The sequence below is a fragment of the Melanerpes formicivorus genome, unplaced genomic scaffold (assembly GCF_026170545.1).
Source record: "Melanerpes formicivorus ecotype bairdi unplaced genomic scaffold, bMelFor1.0.p_v2 SCAF_82, whole genome shotgun sequence".
In the NCBI taxonomy this organism is placed as follows: Eukaryota; Metazoa; Chordata; class Aves; order Piciformes; family Picidae; genus Melanerpes; species Melanerpes formicivorus.
This window is the reverse complement of record NW_027142434.1, coordinates 1,868,984-1,887,671: the sequence shown is the minus strand read 5'-3', so window position 1 is coordinate 1,887,671 and position 18,688 is coordinate 1,868,984. Positions and strand designations below refer to the sequence as shown.

The 18,688-nt window shown below is 61.7% G+C and overlaps 1 protein-coding gene across 1 annotated transcript in view; it reads left to right on the top strand.

The window, feature by feature from the left end:
- The first annotated feature begins 670 nt into the window (after positions 1 to 670).
- The window catches only part of IGFN1 (immunoglobulin like and fibronectin type III domain containing 1), a 71,113-nt gene continuing 53,095 nt past the window's right edge, over positions 671 to 18,688 (top strand). The window contains 1 exon segment of the mRNA XM_068164709.1: positions 671 to 1,735. The gene's annotated coding sequence lies outside the window, so the exon portion shown is untranslated.

Here is an 18,688-nt window from a genome sequence, read left to right as displayed (position 1 = left end):
CAGGCAGCCAGCAGCAGAACAAGAGGACACAGTCTCAAGCTGTGCCAGGGGAGGTTCAGGCTGGAGGTGAGGAGGAAGTTCTCCACAGAGAGAGTGATTGCCCCATGGGATGTGCTGCCTGGGGAGGTGGTGGACTCCCCATCCCTGGAGGTGTTCAGGAGGAGACTTGATAGGGTGCTTGGTGCCATGGGTGAGTTGGTTGGGTGGTGCTGGGTGATAGGTTGGACTCCATCATCTTGAAGGTCCTTTAAAGCTGCCTGGGCAGGGACTTGGCACTGCAGTTCCCTTTAGCTGAGCACTTTGTTGCCTCACTCCCTGTGGGCTTCACACCCTGAGGCTGCAGCTCCCTTTGGAGCACCTCTGGCCCTTCCTCTCAGAGCAGAGTTTTCACTGGGTGGATGTGAGGAGGAGAGAGAATCCACAGCAAAAAGCACTGCCCCCCTCCTTCCCTCCCTCCCAGTGCCCTGTGAGAGGCTGAGGAATCACACCCATCCCAAATGAGCCCAGCACCACCACTGGCATGGCCTGAAACCATAACAAATAGGAGGCAGGTGCATTGGGTTCCCCTCCAGGGCAAAAAAAACCTCCAACCAGCCCTCAGCTGGATGTCTCACAGGCTAACAGCCCTGTGACAGCCTGCAGCTGGCAGAGCAGGAGGGTGGGAGAGGGACTGAGTGTGTGAGAAGGGCAAGCAGCAGGCAACAGCTGAGAAGGAGCCCAGCAGCCCAGCACTGAGCCCACAGCCTGCAGAAAGCATTGGGGTGAGCTGCAGCTTGCACAGCACCAGGGGTAGGAGCTCTGAGGTGTCCAGCACTGAGCTTCCAGCCTGCAGACCCCAGGAGTCCAGCACTGAGCTCACAGCCTGCAGACCCCAGGAGCCCAGCACTGAGCTCACAGCCTGCAGACCCCAGGAGCCCAGCACTGAGCTCACAGCCTGCAGACCCCAGGAGCCCAGCACTGAGCCCACAGCCTGCAGACCCCAGGAGCCCAGCACTGACCTCCCAGCCTGCAGACCCCAGGAGCCCAGCACTGACCTCCCAGCCTGCAGACCCCAGGAGTCCAGCACTGAGCTTCCAGCCTGCAGACCCCAGGAGCCCAGCACTGAGCCCCCAGCCTGCAGACCCCAGGAGCCCAGCACTGAGCCCACAGCCTGCAGACCCCAGGAGCCCAGCACTGACCTCCCAGCCTGCAGACCCCAGGAGCCCAGCACTGAGCCCACAGCCTGCAGACCCCAGGAGTCCAGCACTGAGCTCCCAGCCTGCAGACCCCAGGAGCCCAGCACTGAGCTCCCAGCCTGCAGACCCCAGGAACCCAGCACTGAGCTCCCAGCCTGCAGACCCCAGGAGCCCAGCACTGAGCTCCCAGCCTGCAGACCCCAGGAGCCCAGCACTGAGCTCCCAGCCTGCAGACCCCAGGAGCCCAGCACTGAGCCCACAGCCTGCAGACCCCAGGAGCCCAGCACTGAGCTCACAGCCTGCAGACCCCAGGAGCCCAGCACTGAGCCCACAGCCTGCAGACCCCAGGAGCCCAGCACTGACCTCCCAGCCTGCAGCCTCACAGCCTGCAGACCCCGGGAACCCAGCACGGAGCCCCCAGCCTGCAGACCCCAGTAGCCCAGCACTGACCTCACAGCCTGCAGACCCCAGGAGCCCAGCACTGAGCCCCCAGCCTGCAGAGAGCATTGGGGTGAGCTGCAGCTTGCACAGCACTGGGCACAGGAGCTCAGCCCAAGCAGGTGAGTGCCTTGTGCCTGCCTGGGAGCTGTGTTTGCTGGGAGCTAAGGCTGGGGGAGCTCCCTTCAGGGGGCAGGGGAGGTGACCCGTGGGGGCTGACAGACCCTGCTGGTTTCCCACCTGCAGGAAGGGGAACACCCAGAGGCCTGTGGGAAGCTGTGGGGCTGCTGGAGCCGGCAGGGTGGGAGGGAGGGGAAGGGAAGGGAAGGGAAGGCTCTTACCTTCACCACCATCCCTGCTGGGTTATTTCTCTGCTGGCTGGGTTCTCTGGCTCTGGCCCAGGCTGCTTTTCTCCCAGTATTTTAGTGCTGGACAAGGAGAGAGTTTGCCAGAGGGCAGCCTTCAGGAGGAACCCAAGAGCATGCCCAGCACCAGGAGCCCTCTGGCACTTCCCTGGTGCCAGACCTTAAGCTGGGCAGGCAGGGCAGTGCTAGGACAAGGCTGGAAATGCTCAGGCATCAGGTTGGAGCAGAGGAGTTCCCTTCCAGCCTGGTGTTCCATGGGTCCCATGAGGAAAGCAGGAAGGGGCTGAATGCTGAGGCCCCTCAGAGCTTCAGGGGAGGTGATTTGCTGCCCATTTGTTGCAGGCACATTGGAGGTGGAAATATTGAAGCAGTTCACAGGGCAAGGGTGGAGAGAGAGAGTCTTCAGCTGTGGCCACAGCTCCCAGGAGGTTAGGGGCTGGGAGGGACCTCCAGAGATCCTTGAGTCCAAGCCTCCTGCCAGAGCAGGAGCAGAGAATCCAGCACAGGGCACACAGGGACACATCCAGGTGGGGCTGGGAAGGAGCAGGAGGCTCCACAACCTCCCTGGGCAGCCTGCTCCAGGCCTCTGGGAGCCTCCCAGTGCAGAAGTTGCTGCTCTGGTCACTGGCAAATGGAGGGAACAGAGAGGTCACTCACCAGTGGGGGTCTGCTGCCTGCTGGCCTGGTTTGGTGGCTGCAGTTGTGGTTTGGTTTCTGCTCTGCCTGGAGGAGGGGGAGGAAATGCTGAAGAGCTTTGGAAGTTGAGTCCCTGCAGGCATCTGAGCAGCTCAGTCATTGCTCTTTGCTGCCTGCTGCCAGCTTTGCTCAGCCTCTGCATGCCCCAGGGCTGGGCTAGGCAGAGGGGGCTGCAGCACAGGTGGGTGACTGCAGCTGGAGCAGAAGGCTTCTGGCCAAGCCCTGGGGCCATGGCACCTGGGGATGTGGTGTGGTGGCTGTGGGGGTGGGGGGTGGATGCTGGACTGGAGGAGTCACAGGTTCATGGAGTGGGTTGGGTTGGAAGGGACCTTCAGGATCATCCAGTTCCAACCTCCCTGGACAACCCCAAGACACTGTGGCCTGCCAGGAAGGTGGGGATGTTCAGTGTGGAGAGGAGAAGGCTCCTAGCAGACCTCCTTGTGGCCTTCCAGGGAGTTGGGGATGTTCAGTGTGCAGGGAAGGCTCCCAGGAGACCTCCTTGTGGCCTTCCAGGAGCTGCAGGGGGCTGCAGGAAAGCTGGGGAGGGACTTTGGAGGGTGCCAGGGAGGGATAGGGCTGGGGGGGATGGAGCAGAACTAGAAGTGGGGAGCTGGAGATTGGCTGTGAGGAAGAAGTTGTTGGCCAGGAGGGTGGTGAGAGCCTGGCCCAGGCTGCCCAGGGAGGTGGTGGAAGCCTCCTGCCTGGAGGTGTTTGCAGCCAGGCTGGAGGTGGCTGTGAGCAAGCTGCTGTGGTGTGAGGTGTCCCTGCCCATGGCAGGGGCTTGGAGCTGGCTGAGCCTTGAGCTCCGTTCCAAGCCTGCCAGCTCTGGGATTCTAACCCCCAGCCATACCCAGGGACACCTCCCACCAGCACAGCTTGCTCCAGGCCTCATCCAGCCTGGTCCTGAGCACCTCCAGGCAGGGCACAGCCACAGCCTCCCTGGGCAGCCTGTGCCAGGCTCTCCCCAGCCTCACTCTCCAGAGGTCTTTTCCAATTCATAGAATCAATCAGGTTGGAAAAGAGCTCAGAGATCATCAAGTCCAAGCTGTCCCCCAGCACCTCCTGACAACCAAACCCTGGCTCCAAGTGCCACATCCAATCCCCTCTTGAACCCCTCCAGGGATGGGGACTCCACCACCTCCCCAGGCAGCACATCCCCAGGGCCAGTCTCTCTGGCTGGGAAGAACTTTCTCCTCACCTCCAGCCTAAACCTCCCCTGGCACAGCTTGAGACTGTGTCCTCTTGTTCTGGTGCTGGGTGCCTGGCAGAAGAGCCCAATTCTGTGACTCTCTGGAAGCTCAGCAGCCAAACAGGGGCAGAGTGAGAGCTGCAGGCTCTGCCTCTGCTCTCTGCTTTCATTAGAGCAAGGGGGAAAGGTTTGAGGCTGAGGCAGAGCAGGGTTAGAGTGGGGCTGAGGAAGAAGTTCTTCATTGGGAGGGTGCTGAGACTCCAGCACAGGCTGCCCAGGGAGGCTGTGGCTGTGCCCTGCCTGGAGGTGTTCAGGACCAGGCTGGATGAGGCCCTGAGCAAGCTGTGCTGGTGGGAGGTGTCCCTGCCCATGGCAGGGGCTTGGAGCTGGATGGTGTTGAAGATCCCTTCCACCCCAACCCATTCTGGGCTTCTATGCCATTCAGCAGGGGCAGGCAAACACCTCCCAGAGGTGATGAGGTGAAAAGCTGCTGGCCACCATCCCCAGCAGGCCAGGACTAGCAGAGGAAGCAGCTCAGCACCCTCCCTCCTCTGCAAACCCCACAGCTCTGCACCAGCCTTGGTGCTGATCCCTGAGGTCCCTTCCAACCCCAACCCATTCCATGGCTCTAGGAATATCTGCTCTCCAGAGAGGTTTAGCTGCTGGGATCCTGCTTGAAGAGGGCAGCTGCTGATTAGAGAACTCCTAATTAGACAGAGAGCTGGGCTTGGGAAGCAGCAGGAGAGCCACAGCTGGGCTTGGCCAAAGGAACCAGGACCTGCCAGAGCTTTGCCTTGCTCCCAGCCCTGCTCCCAGTCCCAGACTCTGGCACAGGCTGCCCAGGGAGGCTGTGGCTGTGCCCTGCCTGGAGGTGTTCAGGACCAGGCTGGATGAGGCCTGGAGCAAGCTGTGCTGGTGGGAAGTGTCCCTGCCCATGGGGAGGGTCTCTGAGGACCCCTTGAGCAAGCTGTGCTGGTGGGAGGTGTCCCTGCCCATGGGGAGGGTCTCTGAGGACCCCTCCAGCCTGAGCCCTCCTGTGGTGGTTAATTTGTTGGTTCTCAGTGTCTGAGGGAGAGGTGAAGAGCTCTGAGGGGGGGCTGTGTGCTGAGGGGTTGATGCTCCAGCTCATCCTTGGTGCCCCACATGAAACCTTTGCCTCCCACTCTTCTGTGCTTTTCCAAGGGGCAAAGGAGAAGGAAATCCCAGCAGTGGGCAGAGAGGAGCTGTGAGAAGGGCAAAGCAGGAAGCTGAGGTTCAGAGGCAGCCAGGCCCTGCCTAAACCATGGCCCCTGCTGACCCCTCCCCCCCCCCCAGCCAGTCATGGGTGCAGAGAGCTTAAACCAGTCCTGGAGCAGGGAGCAGGAGGAGTTCTGCAGAGCATGGGAAGCAGGAGCTTGGTCAGCAGGGCACTGCTGCTCCTCAGGTTCATTGCTCTGCTTCCAGCCTCTTGCCTCTGGGGATTTGCATCCCAGAATGTGGAAGTCCAGAGAGCTGCTGCAGAGCTCACAGTGTCACAGTCCAAACAGTCTCACAGCATCACCAAGGCTGGAAGAGACCTCGAGGATCATCGAGTCCAAGCTGTCACCACAGACCTCATGGCCAGACCATGGCACCAAGTGCCACATCCAATCCCCTCTGGAACACCTCCAGGGATGGGGACTCCACCACCTCCCCAGGCAGCACATCCCAATGGGCAATCACTCTCTCTGTGGAGAACTTCCTCCTCACCTCCAGCCTGAACCTCCCCTGGCACAGCCTGAGACTGTGTCCTCTTGTTCTGGTGCTGGCTGTCTGGGAGAAGAGACCAACCCCCACCTGGCTCCAACCTCCCTGCAGGGAGTTGCAGAGAGCAAGAAGGTCTCCCCTGAGCCTCCTCTTCTGCAGGCTAAGCAACCCCAGCTCCCTCAGCCTCTCCTCCCAGGGCTGTGCCCCAGACCCCTCCCCAGCTTTGTTGCCCTTCTCTGGACACCTTCCAGCAGCTCAACCTCCTTCCTGACCTGAGGAGCCCAGAGCTGGACACAGGACTCCAGGTGTGGCCTAACCAGTGCAGTGTCCAGGGGCACAAGGACTTCCCTGCTCCTGCTGGCCACACTCTGCCTGCTGCAGGCCAGGATGCCCTTGGCCCTCCTGGCTGCCTGGGCACACTGCAGGCTCATGTTCAGCCTACCATCCACCAGCACCCCCAGCTCCCTCTCTGCCTGGCTGCTCTCAGCCACTCTGCCCCCAGCCTGTAGCACTGCCTGGGGTTGCTGTGGCCAATGTGCAGCCCCTGGCACTTGGATGTGTTCAATCTCCTGCCCTTGGCCTCTGCCCCTCTGCCCAGCCTGGCCAGGTCCCTCTGCAGAGCCCTTCTGCCCTCTCACTGACCAACCTCTGCCCCCAGCTTGCTGTCAGCTGCACATTTGCTGCTGACTGACTCCATCCCCTCCTCCAGATCATCAATGAAGATGTTAAAGAGCACAGGGCCCAGCACTGCTCCCTGGGGCACAGCACTGGTGCCTGGCTGCCAGCTGGCTGTGGCACCATTCACCACCACTCTCTGGGCTCAGCCTCCAGCCAGCTCCTCACCCAGCTCAGAGAGCTGCTGTCCCAGCCAGGGGCTGACAGCTTGGCCAGGGCTTGGCTGTGGGGGATGGTGGCCAAGGCCTTGCTGCAGTCCAGGCAGACCACATCCACAGCCTGCCCCACAGCCACCAGGCATCACCTGGGCATGGAAGGAGCTCAGGTTGGTCAGGCAGGAGCTGCCCTTCCTGAATCCATGCTGGCTGGGCCTGAGCCCTTGGCCACCCTTCAGGTGCAGTGATTGCCCCCAGGATGTTCTGCTCCATCTCTTTCCCTGGCACTGAGGTCACACAGTGGCTCTGTGTGGGCAGTGGGGACAGAGCTCAGCCTGCTGGGCAGACTGACACCCAGGGTGGGGGAGGGAAGAGAACCAAGGCTTGGGGCTTTGAAATGGTCCTTGGAGTTTCTTCTGGAGGGCCCAGGGTGGGTGGCCTGGCAGTGAGGGGCTGGGCTGAGCACTGCCATCTCCCACTCTCCTTTGAGGGAGCTGCAAGTCCTCCACCCTCAGAGCACCACACTGACTGCAAAGCAAATGCTCTGAGCCCAGAGTGCTCTTTGGAGGCCCCCACATGCATGCTCTGGCTCCTGCTGGGGCAGGACATCCTCCTGGCAGAGAGGAAAGGCTGCTCTGTGCCCCATGGCCTGACCTGACCAGCAGGAAGGCCCTTGGCTTAGGGCTGGGCAGCAAGGTCAGCACTGCCAGGCACACCTGATGGGATCCACGCTGCTGGGAGGGCTGCAGGGAGCTGGGAAGGCTGCTGGGAGGGCTGGAGGAGGGCTGCAGGGAGGGCTGGAGGGAGCTGCAGGAAGGTGCAGGGAGCTGCAGGGAGGGCTGCTGGGAGGGTTGCAGGGAGCTGGGAAGGCTGCTGGGAGGACTAGGGGAGGGCTGCAGGGAGGGCTGGAGGGAGCTGCAGGGAGGGCTGGAGGAGGGCTGCAGGGAGGGCTGGAGGAGGGCTGAAGGGAGGGCTGGAGGGAGCTGCAGGGAGGGCTGGAGGGAGGACTGCAGGCAGCTGCAGGGAGGGCTGCAGGGAGGACTGCAGGCAGCTGCAGGGAGGGCTGGAGGAGGGCTGCAGGGAGGGCTGGAGGAGGGCTGTAGGCAGCTGTAGGGAGGGCTGGAGGAGGGCTGCAGGCAGCTGCAGGGAGGGCTGGAGGAGGGCTGCAGGCAGCTGCAGGGAGGGCTGGGGGAGGGCTGCAGGGAGCTGCTGGGAGGGCTGGAGGAGGGCTGCAGGGAGCTGCAGGGAGGGCTGGAGAAGGGCTGCAGGGAGCTGCAGGGAGCTGCAGGGAGGGCTGCAGGGAGGGCTGGAGGAGGGCTGCAGGCAGCTGCAGGGAGGGCTGGAGGAGGGCTGCAGGGAGGGCTGGAGAAGAGCTGCAGGGAGGGCTGCAGGGAGGGCTGGAGGAGGGCTGCAGGCAGCTGCAGGGAGGGCTGGAGGAGGGCTGCAGGGAGGGCTGGAGAAGAGCTGCAGGGAGGGCTGGAGGAGGGCTGCAGGCAGCTGCAGGGAGGGCTGCAGGGAGAGCTGTAGGGAGCTGCAAGGAGCTGCTGGGAGGGCTGCAAGGAGCTGCTGGGAGGGCTGCAGGGAGCTGCAGGGAGGGCTGGAAGAGGGCTGCAGACAGCTGCTGGGAGCTGCAGGCAGGGCTGCAGGCAGCTGGCATTCTTCACTGAGTGTGGCCCTTTATTCCATTTCCCATGGCAGTGCCCATCCTGAAATCACAGCATGGGAGGGGTTGGAAGGGCCTCCAGAGCTCATCCAGTCCAAGGGCAGGGCAGGGTAGGGCACACAGAGCACATCCAGGTGGGGCTGGAAAGCCTCCAGAGCAGGAGACTCCACAACCTCTCTGGGCAGCCTGCTCCAGGCTGCAGCAGCCTCACACCAAGGAAGTTTCTCCTGCTGCTCAGGTGGAGCCTGCTGGGTGCCAGTCTGTGTCCCTTGCCTCCTGTCCTGGCACAGGGCAGCACTGGGCAGAGCCTGGCCCCTTCCTGCCCCCCTCCCCACTTGGTTTTGGTGTGTGGGGGTTTGGGGGTTCCTGTTGCTGCTGTGTCAGGGAAGGCTTTGCAGCTGGCTGCTGAGCTTTGCAGACCTTGCTCCCTGCCACAGCTGAGGGCTCCTGCCCCAAAGCTTCCCTGGCATCCCCTTGACCTTCAGCACCGTGCCTGAGCAGACCCCAGCCCTGCAGGGGAGTGCTGTGGCCTGGCCAGGGGGTGACTCATGCTGAGATCTGCTTTGGACCTTGGGCATCTCTTCATGAGCTGGGCAATCCAGAGAGCTTCCCTGGACCTGCCAAGTCCTGGTCTCTTCACTTCCTGCTCTGAGCAGCAGCAGTGCCTCTTGGCACAGGTCAGAATGGGACCCTCCCCACAAGAAGGACATTGAGAGGCTGGAGCAGGGCCAGGGAAGGGCAACAGAGCTGGGGAAGGGTCTGGGGAAGAGGGCTGGGGAGGAGCAGCTGAGGGAGCTGGGGGGGTTGAGCCTGGAGCAGAGGAGGCTGAGGGAGACCTCATTGCTCTCTGCAGCTCCCTGAGAGGAGGCTGGAGCCAGGGGGGGTTGGGCTCTGCTCCCCAGGCTCAGGGGACAGAAGGAGAGGAACTGGCCTGAAATTGTGCCAGGGGAGGCTGAGGTTGGAGAGGAGGCCAAATGTCTTTGCTGGAGGAGTGGTCAGGGCCTGGCAGAGGCTGCCCAGGGAGGTGGTGGAGTCCCCATGGCTGGAGGGGCTGCAGCAAGCTGTGGCCATGGCAGCTGGGGCCAGGGTTTGGTGGCCATGGGGGGGTTGGGTTGGGGCTGGCCTGGGGGAGCTCGGAGAGCTTTGCCAACCCAACCAACTCTGTGGCTCAGACTGGCAGGGGAAGGGAACTGCAGGGCAAGCAGCAGCCTGGGAGGGTCTCATCCCCAGCTGAACCCCAGCCCTGCAGTCACTGTCCTGCGGCTGCTGCCTCTTGCCACTTCTCCCCTGCCCTCCCTCAGGGCACTGAGCTTGCTCCCAGGCCCCAAGGTGCCCTGTGTGCAGCAGGGCAGTGACCTCTGCTGAATGCTGGAGGCTCCCTGCTGACATTTTGCAGGTTCCCTGTGGCATGTGGCGGCTTAGCCCCTGGCACGCAGGGGGTTAAGAGGGCTTTGGGGTGGGCAGGTGGAAAACAAGCTGTGAAATGGAAGAAGGTCAGGCTCTTGGAGGAGTTTCCTCTGGCACAGACGGTTTTAAGTTCTCAAGTCCATCTGTAGGAGAGGTCTTGGTCCTTCCCCCCCCAGGGGAAGTGTCAGAGCAGGGCTGGGAGCAAGGCAAAGCTCTGGCAGGTCCTGGTTCCTTTGGCCAAGCCCAGCTGTGGCTCTCCTGCTGCTTCCCAAGCCCAGCTCTCTGTCTAATTAGGAGTTCTCTAATCAGCAGCTGCCCTCTTCAAGCAGGATCCCAGCAGCTAAACCTCTCTGGAGAGCAGATATTCCTAGAACCATGGAATGGGTTGGGTTGGAAGGGACCTCAGGGATCAGCACCAAGGCTGGTGCAGAGCTGTGGGGTTTGCAGAGGAGGGAGGGTGCTGAGCTGCTTCCTCTGCCAGTCCTGGCCTGCTGGGGAGGGTGGCCAGCAGCTTTTCACCTCATCACCTCTGGGAGGTGTTTGCCTGCCCCTGCTGAATGGCATAGAAGCCCAGAATGGGGCTGGGGTGGAAGGGATCTTCAACACCATCCAGCTCCAGCCCTGACAGCCCTGTGCTTCTAACCCCCTGCCATGGGCAGGGACACCTCCCACCAGCACAGCTTGCTCAGGGCCTCATCCAGCCTGGTCCTGAACACCTCCAGGCAGGGCACAGCCACAGCCTCCCTGGGCAGCCTGTGCCAGAGTCTCAGCACCTTCAGACTGAAGAACTTCTTCCTCAGCTCCACTCTAACCCTGCTCTGCCTCAGCCTCAAACCTTTCCCCCTTGCTCTAATGAAAGCAGAGAGCAGAGGCAGAGCCTGCAGCTCTCACTCTGCCCCTGTTTGGCTGCTGAGCTTCATGGAGTCACAGAATTGGGCTCTTCTGCCAGGCACCCAGCTCCAGAACAAGAGGACAGAGTCTCAAGCTGTGCCAGGGGAGGTTGAGGCTGGAAGGGAGGAGAAAGTTCTTCCCAGCCAGAGAGATTGGCCCTGGGGATGTGCTGCCCAGGGAGGTGGTGGAGTCCCCATCCCTGGAGGTGTTCCAGAGGGGATTGGATGTGGCCCTTGGAGCCAGGGTTTGGTTGTCAGGAGGTGCTGGGGGACAGCTTGGACTTGCTGAGCTCTGAGCTCTTTTCCAGCCTGGTTGATTCTATGATTCTATGAATTGGAAAAGACCTCTGGAGAGTGAGGCTGGGGAGAGCCTGGCACAGGCTGCCCAGGGAGGCTGTGGCTGTGCCCTGCCTGGAGGTGTTCAGGACCAGGCTGGATGAGGCCTTGAGCAAGCTGTGCTGGGGGGAGGTGTCCCTGGGCATGGCTGGGGGTTAGAATCCCAGAGCTGTCAGGGCTGGAAGGGAGCTCAAGGCTCAGGCAGCTCCAAGCCCCTGCCATGCCCAGGGACACCTCACACCACAGCAGCTTGCTCACAGCCACCTCCAGCCTGGCTGCAAACACCTCCAGGCAGGAGGCTTCCACCACCTCCCTGGGCAGCCTGGGCCAGGCTCTCACCACCCTCCTGGCCAACAACTTCTTCCTCACAGCCAATCTCCATCTCCCCACTTCTAGTTCTGCTCCATCCCCCCCAGTCCTATCCCTCCCTGACACCCTCCAAAGTCCCTCCCCAGCTTTCCTGCAGCCCCCTGCAGATCCTGGAAGGCCACAAGGAGGTCTCCTGGGAGCCATGGGCAGGGACACCTCCCACCAGCACAGCTTGCTCCAGGCCTCATCCAGCCTGGTCCTGAACACCTCCAGGCAGGGCACAGCCACAGCCTCCCTGGGCAGCCTGTGCCAGGCTCTCCCCAGCCTCACTCTCAACAATCTCTTCCTCATCTCCAGTCCCAGTCTCCCCTCTTTCCCCCTCCTCATCTTTCCCACTGCTGTTTCAGAGGTGGTCCCCAGCCCTGCAGGGGAGAGGGGGTTGATCTCTAGGGCAGAGCAGCTGCCACATCATGGAGCTGCCACCAGTGTCCCTGCCACTGACAGATCACCTTGACTCAGAGCTGCTCCTCGTGGTTCTCCTCTCTTCAGCCTGTCTGCTATGGCCTTGAGCTCCAGCACCAAGATGTTGCTGGATGTTGCCCTCCAGATTCACCACAGGCTTTAGAACCCTGCCCCCCTGCTGGCAATGCAGAGAGGAGGTGGTGGTGGAGTCCTGCAGAGCCCACCTGGGCACTGTGCTGTGCAACCTGCCCTGGGTGCCCCTGCCCTGGGAGAGCAGAGATCACCTGGATGGCCTCCAGAGGCCCCTTCCAGCCCCTGTCACTCTGTGATTCTGGGAAGCCCTTCTCCTGGCTGTGTCAGCTCAGACATCATGTGGACTGTGGTCACCACGATAAAAATACCTCAGCTGCCAGCTCCTGGAGCCAGCCCTTGCCCTCAGAGCTGCAGGGGAGGATTTCATGTCAGTGCCTGGCACACAATGCAGAGGAAATGATCGGTGCAGGCAGCCAGGCAAGGATGGGAGCAGGCTCCAGGCCCTGCAGGCTGTGGGGTTTTGCATGCAGTGCTACTGGGAGGTCCAGAGTGGCCACCTCTGGGAGCTGGGGCTCCTGTGAGGACAGGCTGGGGCTGCTCAGCCTGGAGAAAAGAAGGCTCCAGGGAGAGCTTGGAGCAGCCTTCTCCCCAGGAGAGCTGGAGAGGGACTGTGGACAAGGGCTGGGAGTGCCAGGATGAAGGGCAATGGTTTGACACTGGAGCAGGGCAGAGTTAGGTTGGACTTCAGGAGCAAGTTCTGCACAGTGAGGCTGGGGAGGGCCTGGCACAGGCTGCCCAGGGAGGTGGTTGATCATAGAATCAATGAGGTTGGAAGAGACCTCAGGGCTCAGCAAGTCCAAGCTGTCACCCAGCACCATCTGATCAACTCAACCATGGCACCAAGGGCCTCAGCCAGGCTCTTCCTAAACACCTCCAGGGATGGGGACTCCACCACCTCCCTGGGCAGCACATCCCAAGGGCCAACAACTCTCCTGGAAGAACTTTCTCCTCCCCTCCAGCCTAAACCTCCCCTGGCACAGCTTGAGACTGTGTCCTCTTGTTCTGGTGCTGCTTGCCTGAGAGAAGAGCCCAACCCCCACCTGGCTCCAACCTCCCTGCAGGGAGTTGCAGAGAGCAAGAAGGTCTCCCCTGAGCCTCCTCTTCTGCAGGCTAAGCAGCCCCAGCTCCCTCAGCCTCTCCTCCCAGGGCTGTGCTCCAGACCCCTCCCCAGCAGCTCAACCTCCTTCCTGACCTGAGGAGCCCAGAGCTGGACACAGGACTCCAGCTGTGGCCTCAGCAGTGCTGAGTTGAAGTCCTGTCCCTGCAGACCTCACAGCCTTGCTGTGTCCCTGGGCAGCCTGCTCTAGCTGGAGATGTCCCTGCTGCCTGCAGGGGGGCTGGACAGGATAACCTTGGAGGGTCAGATGCAATCAGTGAAATGTTAGGACTCAGATCACAGAGCCCCAGAATCCTTCCAGCTGGAAGAGACCTCCAGGCTCACCCAGGCCAACCCTTGACCCAGCACTCAAAGTGGCAGCACCAAACCATGTCCCCAGGCACCAGGCCCACAGCTGCTTGGACACCCCCAGGGGTGGTGGCCCCAGCACTGCCCTGGGCAGACCATTCCCTCTGCTCCCAGCTGAGCTGAGTCCATCTGAGCTTTCTGGGCAGAGGGAGGAAGGTTCTCCAAGCTCTCAGGGCAGGCTGGAAGCAAAGAATTTGGGACCCAACAGGCTGCACTTGGCACTTGCAGGGTAACCCTGCCCATGGACATTGGTGGCCTTGCTGCTGCCCACAGGAGCCTGGATGAGGCCCTCAGTGCCATGGGTTGGTTGGTTAGAAGGTGTTGGGGGGTAGGTTGGACTTAGAATCATAGAATCAATAAGGTTGGAAAAGACCTCAAAGATCCTCAAGTCCAAGCTGTCACCCAAGACCTCCTGACTGCTAAACCATGGCACCAGGGGAATGCCAGGCCTGGCAGCCTGACCTCAGTGCCAGGCAAGATCATGGCACAGTCATCCTGAGTGCAATCACACAGCACTGACAGCATGGCCAAGGGCTCAGGCCCAGCCAGCATGGATTCAGGAAGGGCAGCTCCTGCCTGACCAACCTGAGCTCCTTCCATGCCCAGGTGATGCCTGGGGGCTGTGGGGCAGGCTGTGGATGTGGTCTGCCTGGACTGCAGCAAGGCCTTGGCCACCATCCCCCACAGCCAACCCCTGGCCAAGCTGTCAGCCCCTGGCTGGGACAGCAGCTCTCTGAGCTGGGTGAGGAACTGGCTGGAGGCTGAGCCCAGAGAGTGGTGGTGAATGGTGCCACAGCCAGCTGGCAGCCAGGCACCAGTGCTGTGCCCCAGGGAGCAGTGCTGGGCCCTGTGCTCTTTAACATCTTCATTGATGATCTGGAGGAGGGCATTGAGTCCACCAGCAGTGAATGTGCAGCTGACAGCAAGCTGAGGGCAGAGGTTGGTCAGTTAGAGGGCAGAGAGGCTCTGCAGAGGGACCTTGCCAGGCTGGGCAGATGGGCAGAGGCCAAGGGCAGGAGATTGAACACATCCAAGTGCCAGGGGCTGCACATTGGCCACAGCAACCCCAGGCAGTGCCACAGGCTGGGGGCAGAGTGGCTGAGAGCAGCCAGGCAGAGAGGGAGCTGGGGGTGCTGGAGGATGGTAGGCTGAACAGGAGCCTGCAGTGTGCCCAGGCAGCCAGGAGGGCCAAGGGCATCCTGGCCTGCAGCAGGCAGAGTGTGGCCAGCAGGAGCAGGGAGCTCATCCTGCCCTGTGCTCAGCACTGCTGAGGCCACACCTGGAGTCCTGTGGCCAGCTCTGGGCTCCTCAGGTCAGGAAGGAGGTTGAGCTGCTGGAAGGTGTCCAGGGAAGGGCAACAAAGCTGGGGAGGGGTCTGGAGCACAGCCCTGGGAGGAGAGGCTGAGGGAGCTGGGGTTGCTTAGCCTGCAGAAGAGGAGGCTCAGGGGAGACCTTCTTGCTCTCTGCAACTCCCTGCAGGGAGGTTGGAGCCAGGTGGGGGTTGGTCTCTTCTCCCAGGCAGCCAGCACCAGAACAAGAGGACACAGTCTCAAGCTGTGCCAGGGGAGGTTTAGGCTGGAGGTGAGGAGGAAGTTCTCCACAGAGAGAGTGATTGCCCATTGGGATGTGCTGCCTGGGGAGGTGGTGGAGTCCCCATCCCTGGAGGTGTTCAGGAGGAGACTTGACAGGGTGCTTGGTGCCATGGGTTAGTTGATTAGGTGGTGTTGGATGATAGGTTGGACTCCATGATCTTGAAGGTCTCTTCCAACCTGGTCTATTCTATTCTGTTCTGTTCTGTTCTGTTCTGTTGCCATGTCCAATCCCCTCTTGAACACCTTGATGACTTGATGACCTCAAAGGTCTTTTCCAGCCTGGTTAATTCTGTGTTGGGTCTGGGGGCTGGGACCAGCCTGGGGCTGTGCTGGGAGCAGGGAGTGCAGAGGGAGAGCTCTCTCCTGGCCCTGGCAGAGAAGCTGTCCAGGGGGACACTGGGTTCCTTTCAGACCTCCCAGAATAGCTCAGACTGAGAGACTCTACCTCTGAAGGCCAAGCCTTGGTTGCTCCATACCCAAATCCTCGCCTCTCCCTCCTCCAAGGCATGATGAGCTCTCCTGGTGCCTCCTGACCTCTGAGGACCTTCCTGTTGGGGTGTGCAGCACAGCTCCCCCTGGCCCGGGGCAGAGCCCTTGCCCTGCGCAGCCTTTGTCCTTCTTTGGGCTACGAGGTCTTGACCCAGCCTGTGCTTGGAAGCCCAGGCTTGCCTTGACTGATGGAGGCATCTGCCCAGCCTGGCCCCCAGCCCAAGGCCCTGCCCCTCCCCTGGTGCTGTGGGCTGGTGTGGCTCTAGCTGAGCCCCCCAGGGCAGTGGGTGGCAGCGTCTGGAGGTGCCCCGGCCGGGCGGCTGCTGAGCTCGCAGGGGAGCGGAGAGCTGGCCAGGTGGGGACAGGGATCTGCCCTTTCTGGTGGCATTCAGCACAGAGCAGTGAGGTCTGGCTTCTCCCCCCACACATCAGTGATACCTGTGACCAGGAGACCTCTTGGAGAGCTCGGAGGAGCTCTGAGGCGACGGAGCAGCCGCCGAGGTCCTGCGCGGCGCAGCGGTGACCTCCCGCAGGACCCTCCTGGAAGCTCAGCCCCCAAGGTACTGCTGGGCCTGGGCCATGGCACCACTGAGGGCTGTGTGGGGCTGACAGAGGGCTGGCAGCATGAAGTGCCACCTGCAGTGTAGCAGCAGGCAGTGCCCTGTGGTGCTGCAGGTCTGCAGCTGGCTGGAAGTGGGAGGAGAGGTCCCCAGGAGCCCTGGGGAAGGTGGCAGCCCTGCCCCGGCCATGGGGCTGGCAGGGGACTGGCAGCAGAGGTTTCTGGCAGTGGGAGGTTGTGGGACAGGATTTGGGGGACAGGATTTGTGGGGTTGTGTTGGTTGCACCTCTGGGGAAGCTCTGCAGCATCTGCACAGAATCACAGACTGCACTGGCTTGGAAGGGACTCTCCAAGGGCATCTTGCCCACCCCCCCTTGCACTCAGCAGGGACATCCCCCACTACAGCAGGTTCCTCAGGGCCACCTCAAGTGTGACCTTGAATGTCTCCAGGGATGAGGCTTCCACCCCCTCCCTGGGCAGCCTGGGCCAGGCTCTCAGCACCCTCCTGGGCAACAACTTCTTCCTGATGTCCAACCTCAACCTGCCCTGCCCCAGTTGCAAACCATTGTTCCTCAGCCTGTCGCTCCCAGCTCTTGGCCCAAGTCCCTCCCCAGCTCTCCTGGAGCCCTTCAGGTCCTGGAAACTGCTCTGAGGTCTCCCTGAAGCCTTCTCCAGTGCCCTGTTCCAGTCTCTCCCCACCCTCACATTAATAACTCCTTCTGTTAATAAGGAGCAGAGCCCAGCAGGGGTCTGAGCTGGGGCAAACAAGGTCCTGTGGTGTTCTGCACAGGCCTGGCTGTGGAACTGCTCTGCTGCTGCTTGGTTTGCACTCAGTGAGGTTCTCTGGGAGACATCATAGAATCCCAGAGCTGTCAGGGCTGGAAGGGAGCTCAAGGCTCAGCCAGCTCCAAGCCCCTGCCATGGGCAGGGACACCTCACACCACAGCAGCTTGCTCACAGCCACCTCCAGCCTGGCTGCAAACACCTCCAGGCAGGAGGCTTCCACCACCTCCCTGGGCAGCCTGGGCCAGGCTCTCACCACCCTCCTGGCCAACAACTTCTTCCTCACAGCCAATCTCCAGCTCCCCACTTCTAGTTCTGCTCCATCCCCCCCAGTTCTATCCCTCCCTGACAGCCTCCAAAGTCCCTCCCCAGCTTTCCTGCAGCCCCCTGCAGATCCTGGAAGTCTCCTTCTCTTTAGACTTCCAACGCGACCTGGATGTGTTGCTGTGTGCCCTGCCCTGGGTGCTCCTGCTCTGGCTGGGGGCTGGGATGATCTCTGGAGGTCCAGAGGAGGCCACAGAGATGAGCAGAGGCTGCAGAACCTCCCCTGTGGGGCCAGGCTGGGAGAGCTGGGGCTGTGCAGCCTGGAGAGGAGAAGGCTCCAGGGAGAGCTCAGAGCAGCCTTGCAGGAGCTGAAGGGCTCCAGGAGAGCTGGGGAGGGACTTGGGACAAGGGCTGGGAGGGACAGGAGGAGGAACAATGGCTTTGAGCTGGGAGAGGAGAGACTGAGAGTGGAGAGGAGGAAGAGATTGTTGAGAGTGAGGCTGGGGAGAGCCTGGCACAGGCTGCCCAGGGAGGCTGTGGCTGTGCCCTGCCTGGAGGTGTTCAGGACCAGGCTGGATGAGGCCCTGAGCAAGCTGTGCTGGGGGGAGGTGTCCCTGGGCATGGCAGGGGGCTGGAGCTGGCTGAGCTTTGAGCTCCCTTCCACCCCAACCCCATGCTGGGCTTCTATGCCATTCAGCAGGGGCAGGCAAACACCTCCCAGAGGTGATGAGGTGAAAAGCTGCTGGCCACCATCCCCAGCAGGCCAGGACTGGCAGAGGAAGCAGCTCAGCACCCTCCTCTTCCTCTGCTTCCATGAGCATGATGATTCACACCTTGGTGTCCCTGGCACCAGCTGTGCCCCTGGAGCCTTCCCCTCGCTGGGAGCCATTCACTGCCTGTCACTTCCCCCCCACTTTGGCTACCTTTGCTCCCCAGCCCCGTGCCAGCAGTTATGTCATGTCTTGTCTGTGTGGGGCACTGTCTGGAGCTCATAAATAACTGCCTGTGGCAGCAGCAGCACCTCCAAATCGTGCCTCCCACAGGGTTTGCTTATTCCCTTGGCTGATTTATGGCCCCACTGTTAGTGGCCCTGCTGCAGGCTGCAGGCTCCTGCCCTGCCTCATCCAGGCAGATTGATGGACAGACAGCATGAGGGGCAGCCACCCTCTGCTTTAGTTCAGTGCTAGGAGCCAAGGGCTCCACTCAGCTCTGCAGGCAGAGCTGGGGAAGCTCTGCTGCCTTTTGCTGATGGGATGTGGCCAGGAGACAGGAGAAAGAGCCAAGCCTGGGCCCCCTGAGCAAGGCTGGGGCAGAGCAATGGGGTCTGCAGGGCAGTGAGGAGGAGGAGTGAGTCCTGGTCTGCTGGGGATGTTGGGCAACAGCTTTGCTCCTGATCACCTCTGGGAAGTGTTTCCCTGCCTCTGCTGAGTGCCATGGAGCCACAGAATGGGGTTGGGTTGGGAGGGAACCTTCAAGGTCACCCAGTTCCAGCGCCCTGCCATGGGCAGGGACAGCTCCCACCAGCTTATGGCCTCATCCAGCCTGGTCCTGAACACCTCCAGGCAGGGCACAGCCACAGCCTCCCTGGGCAGCCTGTGCCAGGCTCTCCCCAGCCTCACTCTCAGCAATCTCTTCCTCCTCTCCACTCTCAGTCTCCCCTCTCCCAGCTCAAAGCCATTGTTCCTCCTCCTGTCCCTCCCAGCCCTTGTCCCAAGTCCCTCCCCAGCTCTCCTGGAGCCCTTCAGCTCCTGCAAGGCTGCTCTGAGGTCTCCCTGGAGCCTTCTCTTCTCCAGGCTGCACAGCCCCAGCTCTCCCAGCCTGGCCCCACAGGGGAGGTTCTGCAGCCTCTGCTCATCTCTGTGGCCTCCTCTGGACCTCCAGAGATCACCCAGTCCACGCCCCAGCCTGAGCAGGAGCACCCAGGGCAGGACACACAGCAACACATCCAGGTGGGGCTG